Source organism: Lissotriton vulgaris, chromosome 5 (genome assembly GCF_964263255.1).
Source record: "Lissotriton vulgaris chromosome 5, aLisVul1.2, whole genome shotgun sequence".
Taxonomy (NCBI): domain Eukaryota; kingdom Metazoa; phylum Chordata; class Amphibia; order Caudata; family Salamandridae; genus Lissotriton; species Lissotriton vulgaris.
The window spans coordinates 427,360,572-427,377,036 of record NC_141693.1 but is presented as its reverse complement, the minus strand read 5'-3'; positions in this window follow the sequence as shown (position 1 = coordinate 427,377,036).

The window sequence follows — 16,465 nt, the reverse complement described above, 5'->3', positions numbered from 1 at the left end:
TGTTGCTCCCACACTCTGTCGCTCCCACACTCTGTCGCTCACACCCCCCCACATTCTGTCACTCCCGCACTCCTACACTCTGTCGCTCACACCTCCTACACTCTGTCGCTCCCACACTCCCACACTCTGTCGCTCCCACACTCCCATACTCTGTCGCTCCCACACTCCCACACTCTGTCGCTCACACACCCCCACACTCTGTTGCTCCCACACTCTGTCGCTCCCACACGCTGTCGCTCACACACCCCCACATTCTGTCACTCCCGCACTCCTACACTCTGTCGCTCACACCTCCTACACTCTGTCGCTCCCACACTCCTACACTCTGTCGCTCCCACACTCCTACACTCTGTCGCTCCCGCACTCTGTCGCTCACACACTCCCACACTCTGTTGCTCCCACACTCTGTCACTCCCACACTCTGTCACTCCCACACTACCACACTCTGTCGCTCACACCTCCTACACTCTGTCACTCCCGCACTCCTACACTCTGTCACTCCCGCACTCTGTCGCTCACACACTCCCACACTCTGTCGCTCCCACACTCTGTCGCTCACACACCCCCACACTCTGTTGCTCCCACACTCTGTCGCTCCCACACTCCCACACTCTGTCGCTCCCACACTAACACACTGTCGCTCACACCTTCTATACTCTGACGCTCACACCTCCTACACTCTGTCGCTCCCACACTCCTACACTCTGTTGCTCCCGCACTATGTCGCTCACACACTCCCACTTTCTGTCGCTCACACACTCCCACACTCTGTTGCTCCCACACTCCCACACTCTGTCGCTCCCACACTCTGTTGCTCACACACACACACACACACTCTTTTGCTCCCACACTCTGTCACTCCCACACTCTGTCGCTCCCACACTACCACACTCTGTCGCTCACACCTGCTACACTCTGTCGCTCCCGCACTCCTACACTCTGTCGCTCCCGCATTCCTACACTCTGTCGCTCCCGCACTCCTACACTCTGACGCTCACACACTCCCACACTTCTTGCTCCCAAGCTCCCACACTTCTTGCTCCCACACTCCCACACTCTGTCGCTCCCACACTCTGTCGCTCCCACACTCTGTCGCTCCCACACTCTGTCTCCCCCACACTCTGTCGCTCCCACACTCTGTCGCTCCCACACTCTGTCACTCCCACACTCTGTCGCTCCCACTCTCTGTCACTCCCACGCTCCCACACTCTGTCGCTCCCACACTCTGTCGCTCCCACACTCTGTCGCTCCCACATTCTGTCGCTCCCACATTCTGTCGCTCCCACACTGTCGCTCCCACACTCTGTCGCTCCCACACTACGTCGCTCCCACACACCCACACTCTGTCGCTCTCACACTCTGTCGCTCCCACATTCTGTCGCTCCCACACTCCCACACTCTGTTGCTCCCACACTCTGTCGCTCCCACACGCTGTCGCTCACACACCCCCACATTCTGTCACTCCCGCACTCCTACACTCTGTCGCTCACACCTCCTACACTCTGTCGCTCCCACACTCCTACACTCTGTCGCTCCCACACTCCTACACTCTGTCGCTCCCGCACTCTGTCGCTCACACACTCCCACACTCTGTTGCTCCCACACTCTGTCACTCCCACACTCTGTCACTCCCACACTACCACACTCTGTCGCTCACACCTCCTACACTCTGTCACTCCCGCACTCCTACACTCTGTCGCTCCCGCACTCCTACACTCTGTCACTCCCGCACTCTGTCGCTCACACACTCCGTCGCTCCCACACTCTGTCGCTCACACACCCCCACACTCTGTTGCTCCCACACTCTGTCGCTCCCACACTAACACACTGTCGCTCACACCTTCTATACTCTGTCGCTCACACCTCCTACACTCTGTCGCTCCCACACTCCTACACTCTGTTGCTCCCGCACTATTTCGCTCACACACTCCCACTTTCTGTCGCTCACACACTCCCACACTCTGTTGCTCCCACACTCCCACACTCTGTCGCTCCCACACTCTGTCGCTCACACACACACACACACACTCTGTTGCTCCCACACTCTGTCACTCCCACACTCTGTCGCTCCCACACTACCACACTCTGTCGCTCACACCTGCTACACTCTGTCGCTCCCGCACTCCTACACTCTGTCGCTCCCGCACTCCTACACTCTGTCGCTCCCGCACTCCTACACTCTGACGCTCACACACTCCCACACTTCTTGCTCCCAAGCTCCCACACTTCTTGCTCCCACACTCCCACACTCTGTCGCTCCCACACTCTGTCGCTCCCAAGCTCTGTCGCTCCCACACTCTGTCTCTCCCACACTCTGTCGCTCCCACACTCTGTCGCTCCCACACTCTGTCACTCCCACACTCTGTCGCTCCCACTCTCTGTCACTCCCACGCTCCCACACTCTGTCGCTCCCACACTCTGTCGCTCCCACATTCTGTCGCTCCCACATTCTGTCGCTCCCACACTGTCGCTCCCACACTCTGTCGCTCCCACACTACGTCGCTCCCACACACCCACACTCTGTCGCTCCCACACTCTGTCGCTCCCACATTCTGTCGCTCCCATACTCTGTCGCTCCCACACTCCCACACTATGTCACTCCCACACTAAATATTTCAATTTGTCTTACAGGAAGAAGAAACAAAAACGATTACTACTCCCTACTTAAAACTAACACTTTACTACTTTTAAAATAATGCTCAAAACTACTCACTTTTTACTAATAAAAATTACCTACTCTACCTTTACTACTCTTCACTTTCATACTCACACTTTACTCCAAAATTTTGTAATACCACTCTAATACATTATATACTACTAACCCTACTACTGTACTATATACTCAACAAATATATATAAATGCACCCACAAATATCGAATCCTTCTTTACCAACTCTATTAAACTAACAACTAATCGCAAATAAGCCTATACTAATAACTCTACACTATATGCTACTCCCTAAAAACTTAAACAATATACTACTCCTTTTACTACTCAATACTACTAAACTCACTAATACTCTCTACTACAAACTACACTAATACTACTATTGCTACTCACCATTAATACTACTTAATACTAACACTTTAATACTCACTCACTACACTATACTTAAAAAATACCTCAAATACTCTACAACACGAAAAAAGCTTATATTAACAGCTACTCTGTCTACTAATAACTCTCTAGTCACCGCACACAGTACTGTATTCAATACTTACTATACAACTCTACAACTAACTAATATTCACTATATCATAATACCTCTTGTAACTACTACTAACTCTAACACTATCAGCACACTCTCTAGCCCTTTACTAAAGACTATATCATAATAACTAAGTAATATATATACTCACATAAATGCTATCTTCAATTGCCTTCACCATGTATTAACTTCATTTGTACCAAAATATAACAATTTTTTTTATCTTTAGGTCAACAAAAAAAGTAAATAAAAAAGATAATACAGCAACTAACACATTTCTTTTTTCTTCACTGAAAATACAACCGCCACAAGAAGAAATTACGTTAACAATATATGCAATCGAAAAAACAAATCAAGAACAATGTACTATTGCAATACAAATAGAAAATGCTGAAAACTGTCAATCCGTTGACATAAATAATTATACATAAATAATGGACTACTTCAATATGCCAGCCGACGTTGATGACTTGGAAGAAGCATTAATAGAACACCTACCAAAAACAGTTTGTTAGACGGACCGGGAGGGTCGGCCGAGGATAAGGGGAGCGGTCTCCAGGGAGAGCCGGCTCCAGCGAACGTACAGACAAGTAACTTCCCCCCCACAGACGGACACCACACAAGGGTAAGGTTCAACGAGATTTTATAGGCGATTCTTAAAGTACGATAAAATGGTACAAGGAGGTCTGGACTCAGGGGTCCCCTCGATTCTGGTCTCTGGTTTGGGGAAAGGGTAGCGGGACAGTCTTGGTTACCAAAAGATGGAAATAGCTCTCAATCCTCGAGCTCGGCGTTCTAGATGATCGGGCCGCGGCGGAGCCAGCAGGTCCCGAGATGGACGAAGGAAGCGACGGTCCGCGGCGGAGCCAGCAGGTCCCGATGAAGATGAAGGTTGCAAACGGTCCGCGGCCACGCCAGCAGGTCCCGACGACGATGAAGGATTATGAAGGTTGCGAAGGTTGCGGCAGCGCCAGCAGGCAGGACGATGGTGCACAAGGCAGAGCTACGGCAGCGCCAGTAGTCCGTCAGGGATGAGTTCTTCTTTGCGTCTCTCGACTCCAAGATACAACTGCCTTCCTGCTCTGGAGCTGCCCCAGTTATAGGGCTGCTGTTCTTTGATGTCCGGACCCTCGCACTTGGAGGTCGGGAGGTCCGGGATGGGGGAGTCCAGACACCCAGCAGGGGGGTGGGGCCAGCGCCCGGGGAGGCGACGGGCGAGCGGCACTTGGCGGGGGAGAGCCATCGACACCTCTTTCTCCCATTGACCTGCCAAGTAGCCCGCTCACCTCCTGGGTGGATGGTGGTGCCGGGATGTCTGAGGCCTGACCAGGCCCAGGGTTGAGGTCGATCGGGGGCCAGGCGGCCTCGTGGTGGAGTGTCCAAGATGGCGCCCAGGATGGGCGCGCGGGCCAGCAGTGGATCGGGTCCACGAGGTCGACATGTTCGAAGGCAGGGGTCCCTGAGGGGACGGAGGACGTGCAATGGGGGTATGTGGTACCTGTGTGACCGGGCTCGGGCCGGGGGAGAGCGGCCCTTCATGTGGCCTGTCCAACATGCGTCCCCCCCAGCTGAAGGCGGGGAGAGTTACCCATCCTCTTGGGGACTCTCCTCGTCGAGGCGGAAGAACCGGGACAGGCCATCTGCGTTGGCGTGATCCGGCCCAGGCCGGTGTTCAACTGTGAAGTCCATCCCTTGTAGGGAGATGGACCAACGTAGTAACTTCGGGTTTTCCCCCCGCATCTGCATCAGCCACTGCAGGGGTCGGTGGTCGGTCTGCACCCGAAAGTGTGTGCCAAAGAGGTAGGGCCGGAGCTTCTTGAGGGCCCATACCACAGCGAAGGCCTCCCTCTCTATGGTGCTCCAGCGTTGTTCCCGTGGTAGGAGTCGCCTGCTGATGAAGGCCACTGGCTGATCAAGGCCTTCGGTGTTCACTTGAGACAGGACTGCCCCAATGCCATGGTCGGAGGCATCCGTCTGGATGACGAATTCCCGGCTGTAGTCGGGGGCCTGGAGCACAGGGGCGGAACACATGGCGGCTTTCAATTGTTCGAATGCTGTTTGACACTCTGGGGTCCAGTTGACTTTCTTGGGTTGATTTTTTGACGTGAGTTCTGTGAGGGGCCCCACGATGGTACCATAGTCTTTCACGAACCTTCGGTAATAGCCCGTGAGGCCCAGGAAGGCTCGTACCTCGGTCTGGGTGATGGGTGGCTGCCAGGACTGGATGGCGGTAATTTTGAGCTGCAGAGGGGCCACCCGGCCGCTTCCCACCTGGTGCCCGAGGTAGGTTACAGACCCTTGACCAATTTGACATTTGCTGGCCTTGATCGTGAGGCCAGCTCGCTGAAGGGCTTGTAGCACTGCTCGGAGGTGGTGGAGGTGCTCGGACCAATGGTGGCTGTATACAGCGATGTCGTCTAGGTAGGCGGCACTGAACCCTTCGAGCCCCGCCAGGACCTGATTGACGAGCCGCTGAAATGTTGCTGGGGCATTTTTCATGCCGAAGGGCATGACCTTGAAATGGTAATGCCCATCGGGGGTGGAAAAGGCAGAATGTTCTTGGGCCCGGGGTGTGAGGCCGATTTGCCAGTAGCCCGCCGTCAGGTCGAAAATGCTGAGGTAGCGGGCAGCTCCCATGCGGTCGATTAGTTCATCTGCCCGGGGAATGGGATGTGCGTCTGTTCTGGTGACCGAATTCAAGCCCCGGTAGTCGACGCAGAACCGGAGTTCCGGTGTGGTGCCAGGGGCGGCCGCTTTGGGGACCAGTACTACTGGGCTGGCCCAGGGGCTGTCTGAGGGCTCAATGACCCCGAGCGTGAGCATTTTTGCTACCTCTTCCTGGATGCAGGCCCGTACCCGATCTGGCACGCGGTAGGCCCGGTGGCGGATAGGGGGGCTGTCCCCCGTGTCCACATCGTGCACACACCAGGAAGTGACACCTGGGGTGAGGGAGAACAGGTTGGCGAACTGTGACAGGAGGACTCGACACTCCTGGTGTTGCTCTCGGGTGAGGGCCTCCGAGAGCCGGACCCCATCCATGGAGCCGTCTTTCTCCTGAGTCCGTAGGAGGTCAGGGAGGGGCTCGGAGTCTTCTTCAACCCCATTGTCTGTGGCCATCAGGAGGCTGAGTTCGGAACGCACAAAGTGGGGTTTCAGTCTGTTAGCGTGGAGGACCCGGAGGGGGTTCCGGGAAGATTCCATGTCGATGAGATAGGTGGCAGGACCCTTGCGCTCGACTACTTTGAAGGGCCCCGTCCACTTGTCTTGCAGGGCGCAGGGTTCGGTGGGGGACATCACCCATACCTGTTGCCCAGGTTCAAATTCGATGGAGGAGGCATTCCGGTCATACCACTTTTTCATGTCCTCTTGACTGGCCTCTAGGTTGGCTTTTGCCAGCTCTCTGAACCGCCGGGTCTGGTTGCGGAGGGTTAGGAGGTACCGGAAGACATCTGGTGGGTTCTTTAGAGGGGGCATCTCCCAGCCTTCTTTGACTAGGCTGAGCGGCCCCCGCACTGGGTGTCCATATAGCAGTTCAAACGGGCTGAAGCCCAGGGACTTCTGGGGAACCTCTCGATATGCGAAGAGGAGGCACGGCAGCAGTACATCCCACTGGCGACGGAGGGGCTCTTCCAACCCCCCGATCATTCCTTTGAGCGTGCGGTTGAACCGCTCAACGAGTCCGTTTCCTTGAGGGTGATAGGGGGTCGTGAATCGGTAGGTAACCCCGCACTGTTGCCAGAGGGACTTCATATATTTAGAGATAAAGTTCGTGCCTCTGTCGCTGACGACTTCTCGGGGGAAGCCCACACGGGAGAAGATCCCCATTAGAGCCCGGCCGACTACCGGGGCTGTCACAGTTCGCAGGGGAACAGCCTCGGGGTAGCGGGTGGCGTGGTCCACTAGCACCAAGATGAATCGATGACCTTGTTTTGTGCGTGGGTCCAGGGGCCCCACGATGTCTATCCCGACCCTCTCGAACGGGGTGGTGACCACGGGAAAAGGTTGCAGGGGGGCTTTCAGTTTGCGGCCGCTCTTTCCACTGGCTTGGCACGTGGGGCAAGATCGGCAATGCTGGTGTACATCGTTCCTCATTTTGGGCCAGAAGAAGTGGGTCACCAGACGACTGTAGGTTTTATCTTGACCCAGGTGTCCCGCCAGGGGAACATCGTGGGCCAGGTTTAGCAGAAAGTCTCTAAAACGGAGGGGCACCACCAGTACTCGGCTGGCCCCCAGCTCCGCGATTCTTTGCTCACTGTACAGCAGGTCATTGTCCCAGTAGACCCAGTGAGTGCCGGAGGTATCCCCTGCGCTTTGGGCGCGCGCTTGCTGGCGGAGTCCCTCGAGGGAGGGACAGGTCTTCTGTTCTTGGCGAAATTGTTCTTGTGTGGGTCCCCCCTCTTGAGGCCACTGGTCGAGGTCAGCGAGGTCTGGAGGTTGAGCTTGTTCTGGGGGGACGTCACGGTCGGTGGTTTCGGCTGAGGCAACCGGAGGCGGTGGCGCCGGCCACTCGGGTTCCTCTGGGCGGGGATTGGCACGGGCGGCCATGGACCGGGTGGTGACGCACGCCCAGTCCGGGACGCCTAACATCCCCAGGTGTTCTCTTCGTTCTACGGCTGCCCACAGGGAGCTTTCAAGGTCATTCCCCAGGAGGCAGTCTACGGGGGCATCGTCTCGGACCGTGACTTTCAACATGCCGGAGACCCCCCACCATTCGAAAGGGACGCAGGCCATCCGACACAGACTTTCCGAGTTATCGGCTGAACGTACAGGGCAGAGAATGTTTGGTAGATACTGTTCCGGGGTCACCAGGTGACAGCGGACGGCTGTTACACTGGCCCCAGTGTCACGAAGGGCTTCGGCCCGGCGTCCATTGATGCTCACCCATTGGCTGTACTTCTGGGTGTTAGCGGGTAGGGGGACCCGCGGGACCATGTCCTTCCCCCCTAAGCAGGCTAGAGCCATGGCGGCTGGCTCCCATTCCTGATGCTCTTGCTCATATTCTTCTTGCTCCTCGGAGATCTGTTCTTCCCCCAGGGCAGCAGCAGCCACCTGGCGGGGTCTTGGGCTCTGGTACTGTGGGCAATTTGGGTCGTTTGCATAGTGGCCGACTCGTTGGCATCGATGGCACGTAACATTGGCTCGGTATCCCGGTCGCGCCGGGGCGCTGCCCCGGTTGGCCGGGGGGGTGGTGCTGGTAGCGGGGGCGACCGGAGCGTTGTCTCTTCCGCGTCCTTGGCCTCCTCCTCCTCCTCGGGGACGGTGCTGACCATTATTGTTCCGGTTCTGTTCGTAGGACCCATTCCGGCCCACTCTGGTGATTTCCCATCGGTCAGCTTCGGCTGCGAGCTGCCGGGGATCGGTTAACTTGCTGTCGAGGAGGTGCTGGCGGAGTTCAATAAAGCAATTGTTTGATAGGTGCTCCCATACCATGAGATTGAACAGTTGTTCGTAGGTTGTAACCTTGCTTCCTTTGATCCAGCCCTCGAAGGCTCGGCTAAAGTAGGTTACATAGTCCACCCAAGTTGTACCCGGAATGCGGGTGCAGTCTCGGAACCTCTGACGGTACATTTCGGGTGTGAGGCCATAGCGGGTGAGGAGGGCAGCTTTCATATGGTCATAGGAGGTCATCTGGTGGTCCGGGAGCTGTAGCAGGGTGTCGCGGCCCTCATTGAGGAATCTCCCCCATAGGCCGGCTCCCCAGTCGTTTCTATCGATCCGGTGTGCAGTCATAGCGATTTCGTAGGCCTTAAACCATTGCTGGATGTCGTCCTCTCGGAAGTATTCTCGAACGACATCCTTGGGGATGTGTACCTTTTTCTCCGTTGTCCCTGGGGTGTGGGGTTGCTCGGACACCCCTACTTCTTTATTCTGCTTGCGTAAATCAATCTCAGCTAGTCGTCGCTCGTGTTCATATGCCAGTTTCTTTTCCTCGAGCTCCCTTTGTCTCTGTTTCTCCTCTCTTTCTTCTCGGAGACGCAGGTGCTCTAAGTTTATTTTCTGTTCGGCCAACTTAAGTTCAATGTCCATTTTGAGCCGAGCCATTTCTAGCTCGTGTAGTCGGGTTTTTTCTCGTTCCTGGATCTCGTCTTGCGAGAGACCCGTTCTTCGCTCTTCAGGAGCCATGGTGGTTTTTGCTGCGATGCTTCGATCGGGGTTTCCTGCAACCCCGGTCTCTGCCCAAGACTCTAGGGCATGCTTGAAATCGTCTTTGGTACTTAGTCCGGTGGTAGCGATACCTAGTTCGATGCAGAATTGTTTTAATTCACGATGGTTGTACTCGTCCAATTTCTCCATCTGGAATTTCTCGGTGGATCCGCTTTCTTTAGTTGTCATCGTGATTTCGTCGTGGGGTGAGCTACTGTCTGTACGATTATGCGGTGATTCGGATCCCACCGCTGCCACCAATGTTAGACGGACCGGGAGGGTCGGCCGAGGATAAGGGGAGCGGTCTCCAGGGAGAGCCGGCTCCAGCGAACGTACAGACAAGTAACTTCCCCCCCACAGACGGACACCACACAAGGGTAAGGTTCAACGAGATTTTATAGGCGATTCTTAAAGTACGATAAAATGGTACAAGGAGGTCTGGACTCAGGGGTCCCCTCGATTCTGGTCTCTGGTTTGGGGAAAGGGTAGCGGGACAGTCTTGGTTACCAAAAGATGGAAATAGCTCTCAATCCTCGAGCTCGGCGTTCTAGATGATCGGGCCGCGGCGGAGCCAGCAGGTCCCGAGATGGACGAAGGAAGCGACGGTCCGCGGCGGAGCCAGCAGGTCCCGATGAAGATGAAGGTTGCAAACGGTCCGCGGCCACGCCAGCAGGTCCCGACGACGATGAAGGATTACGAAGGTTGCGAAGGTTGCGGCAGCGCCAGCAGGCAGGACGATGGTGCACAAGGCAGAGCTACGGCAGCGCCAGTAGTCCGTCAGGGATGAGTTCTTCTTTGCGTCTCTCGACTCCAAGATACAACTGCCTTCCTGCTCTGGAGCTGCCCCAGTTATAGGGCTGCTGTTCTTTGATGTCCGGACCCTCGCACTTGGAGGTCGGGAGGTCCGGGATGGGGGAGTCCAGACACCCAGCAGGGGGGTGGGGCCAGCGCCCGGGGAGGCGACGGGCGAGCGGCACTTGGCGGGGGAGAGCCATCGACACCTCTTTCTCCCATTGACCTGCCAAGTAGCCCGCTCACCTCCTGGGTGGATGGTGGTGCCGGGATGTCTGAGGCCTGACCAGGCCCAGGGTTGAGGTCGATCGGGGGCCAGGCGGCCTCGTGGTGGAGTGTCCAAGATGGCGCCCAGGATGGGCGCGCGGGCCAGCAGTGGATCGGGTCCACGAGGTCACAGTTAATGTGATTTTCAGAATGGATACATCATACAAATACTTAACTAATAAAATACTGCACAAAACTTTGCTTTGATAAAAAGTAATAAAAAAATACAATATATTTACTTTAATAAAACATTTTAAACTTTTTTTCTTGTCCTTTCGTTATTATAAACAAAGTACATAAATATATATTACTGTGCTATCATATATATTACAGCTCTAAACAAAATGCTAGCATGCTTTATCAAATAACTTGTATTATAATTCAATGTGCATCTGCAAATAAGTGCATTATAAATGCAATCCAGATTTCTGTGTAAAGTAAAACACATCAACGTTTTACACATAATTCAAAGAAGATACAAAAGACCATTTATCAAAAGCAATACCAAAAGCTCAAACTTTAACAAAGGGAGTGCAGAGTGGGAAGTGCAAGGTTGGGAGTGCAGAGTAGGGAGTGCAGAGTGGGGAGTGCAGAGTGCATAGAGAGTGCATAGGGAGTGCAGAGTGCATAGGGAGTGCAGAGTGCATAGGAAGTGCAGAGTGCATAGGGAGTGCAGAGTGCATAGGGAGTGCATAGTACATAGGGAGGGCATAGGGAGTGCAGAGTGCATAGGGAGTGCAGAGTGCATAGGAAGTGCAGAGTGCATAGGGAGTGCATAGGGAGTGCAGAGTGCATAGGGAGTGCAGAGTGCATAGGGAGTGCAGAGCACATAGGGAGTGCAGAGCGCATAGGGATTGCAGAGTGCATAGGGAGTGCAGAGTGCATAGGGAAGGAAGTGCAGAGTGCATAGGGAAGGAAGTGCAGAGTGCATAGGGAGTGCAGAGTGCATAGGGAGTGCAGAGTGCATAGGGAGTGCAAACTGCATAGGGAGTGCACAATGCATATGGAGTGCATAGGAAGTGCAGAGTGCATAGAGAGTGCATAGGGGGTGCAGAGTGCATAGGAAGTGCAAAGTGCAAAGGGAGTGCATAGTGCATAGGGAGTGCCTAGTGCATAAGGAGTGCAGAATGCAGAGTGCATAGGAAGTGCATAGAGAGTGCATAGGAAGTGCAGAGTGCATAGGGAGTGCAGAGTGCATAGGAAGTGCAGAGTGCATAGGGAGTGCATAGAGAGTGCATAGGAAGTGCAGAGTGCATAGGGAGTGCAGCGTGCATAGGGAGTGCAGAGTGCATAGGAAGTGAATTAGTGCAGAGTGCATAGGAAGTGCATAGGGAGTGAAGAGTACATAGGGTTTAGGTTTAGGTTTGTTTATTGTACAGTTAATAAAAACTCACAATTATAAAACGTACACATTTTAAAAAGTCAGTATCTTCGTTAAAACAAGTAAGGTGCAAGCTCAAGTGCAAAGGGAGTGCATAGTGCATAGGGAGTGCATAGTGCATAGGGAGTGCAGAGTGCATAGGAAGTGCAGAGTGCATAGGGAGTGCATAAGGAGTTCAGAGTGCATAGGGAGTGCTAGAATGTGCAGAGTGACTGCAGAGATTAAGCTAATGGCAATGTAAATGACAATGCCATTTATTTATCTGTTTTCAAAACCAAAAAAAATACACATTTTGTCATTTACAATGCCAATAACTCAAACTTTTCCAAAGGCGAAACCATTGCATTGTAAATGCTTGTTTCTATTAGGTATCCACCTTCTTGAATTATTTATGTTGTTTATTTAGGTATAAATGTCAGGTTTAACTGCACTTTATTTGAGTCATTATTTATTTCAATGTAATGTGATAATCAAGTCTGCTTGAACATATTAATGTTTTCCTGCTTGGATTGAATCCCCTTTTCCAGAGATTTCTTTTAAATAATTAACAAGATTTCATAGAAGCTGATAACTTCTTGTTTTTAAACAATATGCAATGTTTCACCGAATGTAAGTAAGTGAAATGGTGGCAGGGCCCTTCTGCTAATTGCTTATTCTGAAAATGTTCAACAACATTTAGAAGCATTTTATAAACTAAGAACAAAGTGTAATAAGATAGAGAGGAACTTCATACCAGAGAGTTACGATGAAGGCTATACAGAGCTGTGATTATCTTCCTTTGTTGAAGAATGCTGGGAGACACATCTAGTCTTCGTTCAGCTGGCTTATCTACCTCCCTGTTGACAAAGATGGGAGTGGCAGAGGCTGTTACTTTACTGAACATTGGTTCTATTGTTCAAAAAAGGTGCATGAGGGTGTGATCCATCTTTGAAACTTGAATGAATCTTCTTATTGGAGCTAATGCTTAGCTTAGTTAGCCAAGAGAAATGTGGGTGGGTTGGGAATATGAATGTAAAGATGGCCATATGATATCGCCAAAATGCTACAATATTTTTTGCTATTCACGCATTTGATAAACAACGCTGCCACTATTTTGTTGATTTTCATAATAGGTACAGCTCATATTGTATGCACTTGGATAGGTTTTTGATTTTAAAACAAATCCTTTAAATATATCCTTGGTTTCCTAATGGTATTGTGCATTTCTTTCCACGATCAAAGAGGGTTTGTGTCCCACTAACTATCCCTGTGATGTCTCTCAGGATTGACTGTTACTTAGAAAGCATCTCATTCAAGTAGTGCCCAGTGGGTCATGGCATGGCTACAGTCCAACTGGCTATCTGACTTGGGTTAGCATATTAACAAATTCCTTGGTGCTAGGTAGTTTAGAAAGCCTATACATCAAGTAATTTTCTGGAAAGAAAATCCAGAAAATGTATCAAGAAACAGTGCAGTCATACCAACGTTTTAAGCATCATATGTGCAGTTTCACCTACTTATCTTCTTTGGGCATTTTCAGCTGAAATTAATTCCATCTTGCAATATGATGTTGTGGCCTTCAGGAAGAAAGGTAATAAATGATTAAATCTTTTGGTGATGGATCCTGTCTTGATTTCTGTGTATGGGAATGACAGATCATGGGCCATAGTGCAATAGTAACAGAATTAACTGTAATTGGCAAATTCTTTCAAGAGGCAACCTTCAGCTATTTCTGTGCACTGGACATTTTGCTGAAATATCCAATAATGATATAGTTAAGTCTCTACTATGGAATGAAATAGCCTTAAAAAGCATGTCGCTGTACACTCTTTCTTGATTGTTTTTCGAAATCTTACAATTTAGAATGTTTTGAATTAGAGGTTGCCTCTAGGAAAATGGCATTCAAAATGCATATACATGAGCAGAGTAAATTATAGCTTACATGTATATTGTATTTCAGCCATGGGTTCAACGGTTAACTAAGTACTATGGTTTAACCCCTTGTATGCAAAGAATGTAACAGTTACATCCTCAGCTGTGGTGCTGGTGTGCAGAGGCGGTAACCACTACTGCACACCAGCAAGAAATCAGATTTCCAGTTTTCCTTTTCTGCTTCAAGCTTGGGAAGAGCTACCCCAGTTGACCGAGGCATTTTATTTTATGGGCCGAGCCTGGCAACAAAATTGCAGGTGCCCCCTATCTATCACAAAGAAACCTGTTTTTGCAAGGGGGGGCACATGTGTTATTGGTCCTGGGCTCCGCGGCCATCCAAGGACACTTACCAATCCTACACATTTCTGAAAACTAGACACCTGGGGGTGTCTAGGGAGGTATAGCTTGCATAAATTCCCCAACATTTTCTTACCCAAAATCAACTGCAAACCTCAAATGTAGCTAAATAAATCACATATTCCTCACATTTATGTGTGGTAAAGTTGTGCGATCACTGCACCACCACAAATGTTCTACCACCCAGTGTTTCCCCAGGTCTCCCAATAAAAATGTTACCTCCCTTGTGTGGGTGGGCCAAGTGCCTGCGACAAGGAAGGGGACCAAACATACTGTGGAGGTATCAAAATTATTGATCGCAAAACGACCTGGTTTTGCAAGGGGGTCTTCTGCATCTTTGGTCCGGGTCTCAGTGGCCATCTAGGGAAACCTGTCAAACCCAAACATTTCTGAAAACTAGACACCCAGGGGAGTCCAAGGAGGTATGGCATGCATGGATCCCTCAACATTCTCTAACCCAGAATCCCCTGCAAACTTCAAATTATTCTAAAAATGTCAATCTCGCTTTTCAGTATCAAAATGACATTAGGTCCACCAGCCAAAAAGGCATTAGGCTTCTCAATTCCAACTCTTAACATGTCAGCCTTTCTCTCCACTGTCATGAGTCTGGTCTCCACAGCTGTCAGGGAATCATTGAGTTCTATGTTCTCAATCCTCATCAGCTACATCTCAATGGCCATTAATCTAAATGTTACAGTGGTTATATATATTCAAATCATGAAACAGTTGATGTAAACAATAGTTTTTACAAGACAATTTAATACAAGCCATACACATAAAGAATATTGCCCAACAACTGAAGGAATTCAAGGATCATATTTAATTCTTGGTGAAAAAGAAAAACACAATCAATTACTACAATAGCCCACTCCACAACATCTAGATTTTTAACTATGATGTTGAGCAATGCCATTTCTCAGTGCATAAGACCAAGTCACTTATAGTCGAACCTCCAGCAGCCCTCTCCTCAGCAGCCCTCTTCCATCTGCAAAAGTGGGCTGAACAGATATTGCATTACTTTCCAGAGCTTGTTGCACATTGTAGAATAACTTTGCAAGCTTTAACACAGTTGGCAATTCATGGTGGAGTTGAGACAGCCAGCTGGAGTCACTGCTCTGGCCAGGGATTGTTTCCAGGACCTCCTCCACTCCTGTTAGTTCTCAGGGCAAGCACAGACAGCATAGCATGCTTGGAGGCTGAAAATGGCAGAAGACTGGGCAGTAGAAACTCATTAGATCAGAACATAAGATGCATGCATTAATTCCCATAGTCACTTCCTAGTGTTAAGGTGTTAAGGGCTTGCTACCATGTATACAGCACTTACCACCTTGGCTAAGGGAGAAAGAAGGTTCCACATGTCGCTTATGTGGATCAGCGACAGAAGACCTGCTGCATATACTATGCTCCTGCAAAGAACTTTTAAAAGAACGGAAACAACTGTTAAAACGACAAATTTAACTTATGAGGGGTAGGCACAAGGAGGCAAGCAGTACTGGCATGCATTGTATACAACGATCCACAACTGAACTGCTGCTTAGTAAAATATCTGAGGCTATGCGAGCAGAAAATGCCAGAATTGCAGCTATAAAAAGCGACTACATACCCTACAGCTTAACCCACCGGTGTTGAGCAATGCTTTTAGTAATAATTTATCAATACTAGAAATTTGATGACAGTAGTTTTATGCATGTACACTTTTGTTTTTAAATTGAAATTCTTTTGTATTGCAACAGTTTTAATTAACTATGCAAATAAAAATCTATCTGTCTGTCCATGAAACTGATGGAATGTGTAAAACCTTCTTGAACAGCTTTCAAAAAGCTCTAAGAAGCATAGGGAGTAACTACTGATCCTATATCTGGATACCTGACTCTTGTCAATTATCTATTACTAGGCGAAGAGTCTGATCAATGTCATCAGCTTAGTACAAATATACACATGTATACTGGTTAATATTTATGATTGTTCAACATTTCAGTACTAACAGGATAATATCAAGAGATAATTTTAACTTACGATACTTAAACCCATCATGGAGCATCTATTTTTATTTATTTATTTTTGGAGTTTTCTGTAGCACTGGCCAGACCCGAGGGTATCGGAGCGCTTTACATTCAGTCAGGAAGAAACAGGTGCGAAAAATAGTACAGCATACTGTAAACAGGGTACATACAAGGTCAGCAATTAGCTCCGTGGTCTTCCGCCTGGGTGGTGGTTTTGAGGTAGAGTTGTTGAGGTAGTCCGAGTTCCAGGATGCGCTATTGAGGTAGAGTTCGGGAATGCGCGGTTGAGGTAGAGGATTTTTAGTTGTCTCTTGAATTCGGGAAAGGAAGGAGTGGTTCTGATGTCCACTGGGATGCAGTTCCAGATTTTTGGTGCGTTGCCGGCAAAGGAGCGGCTGGCG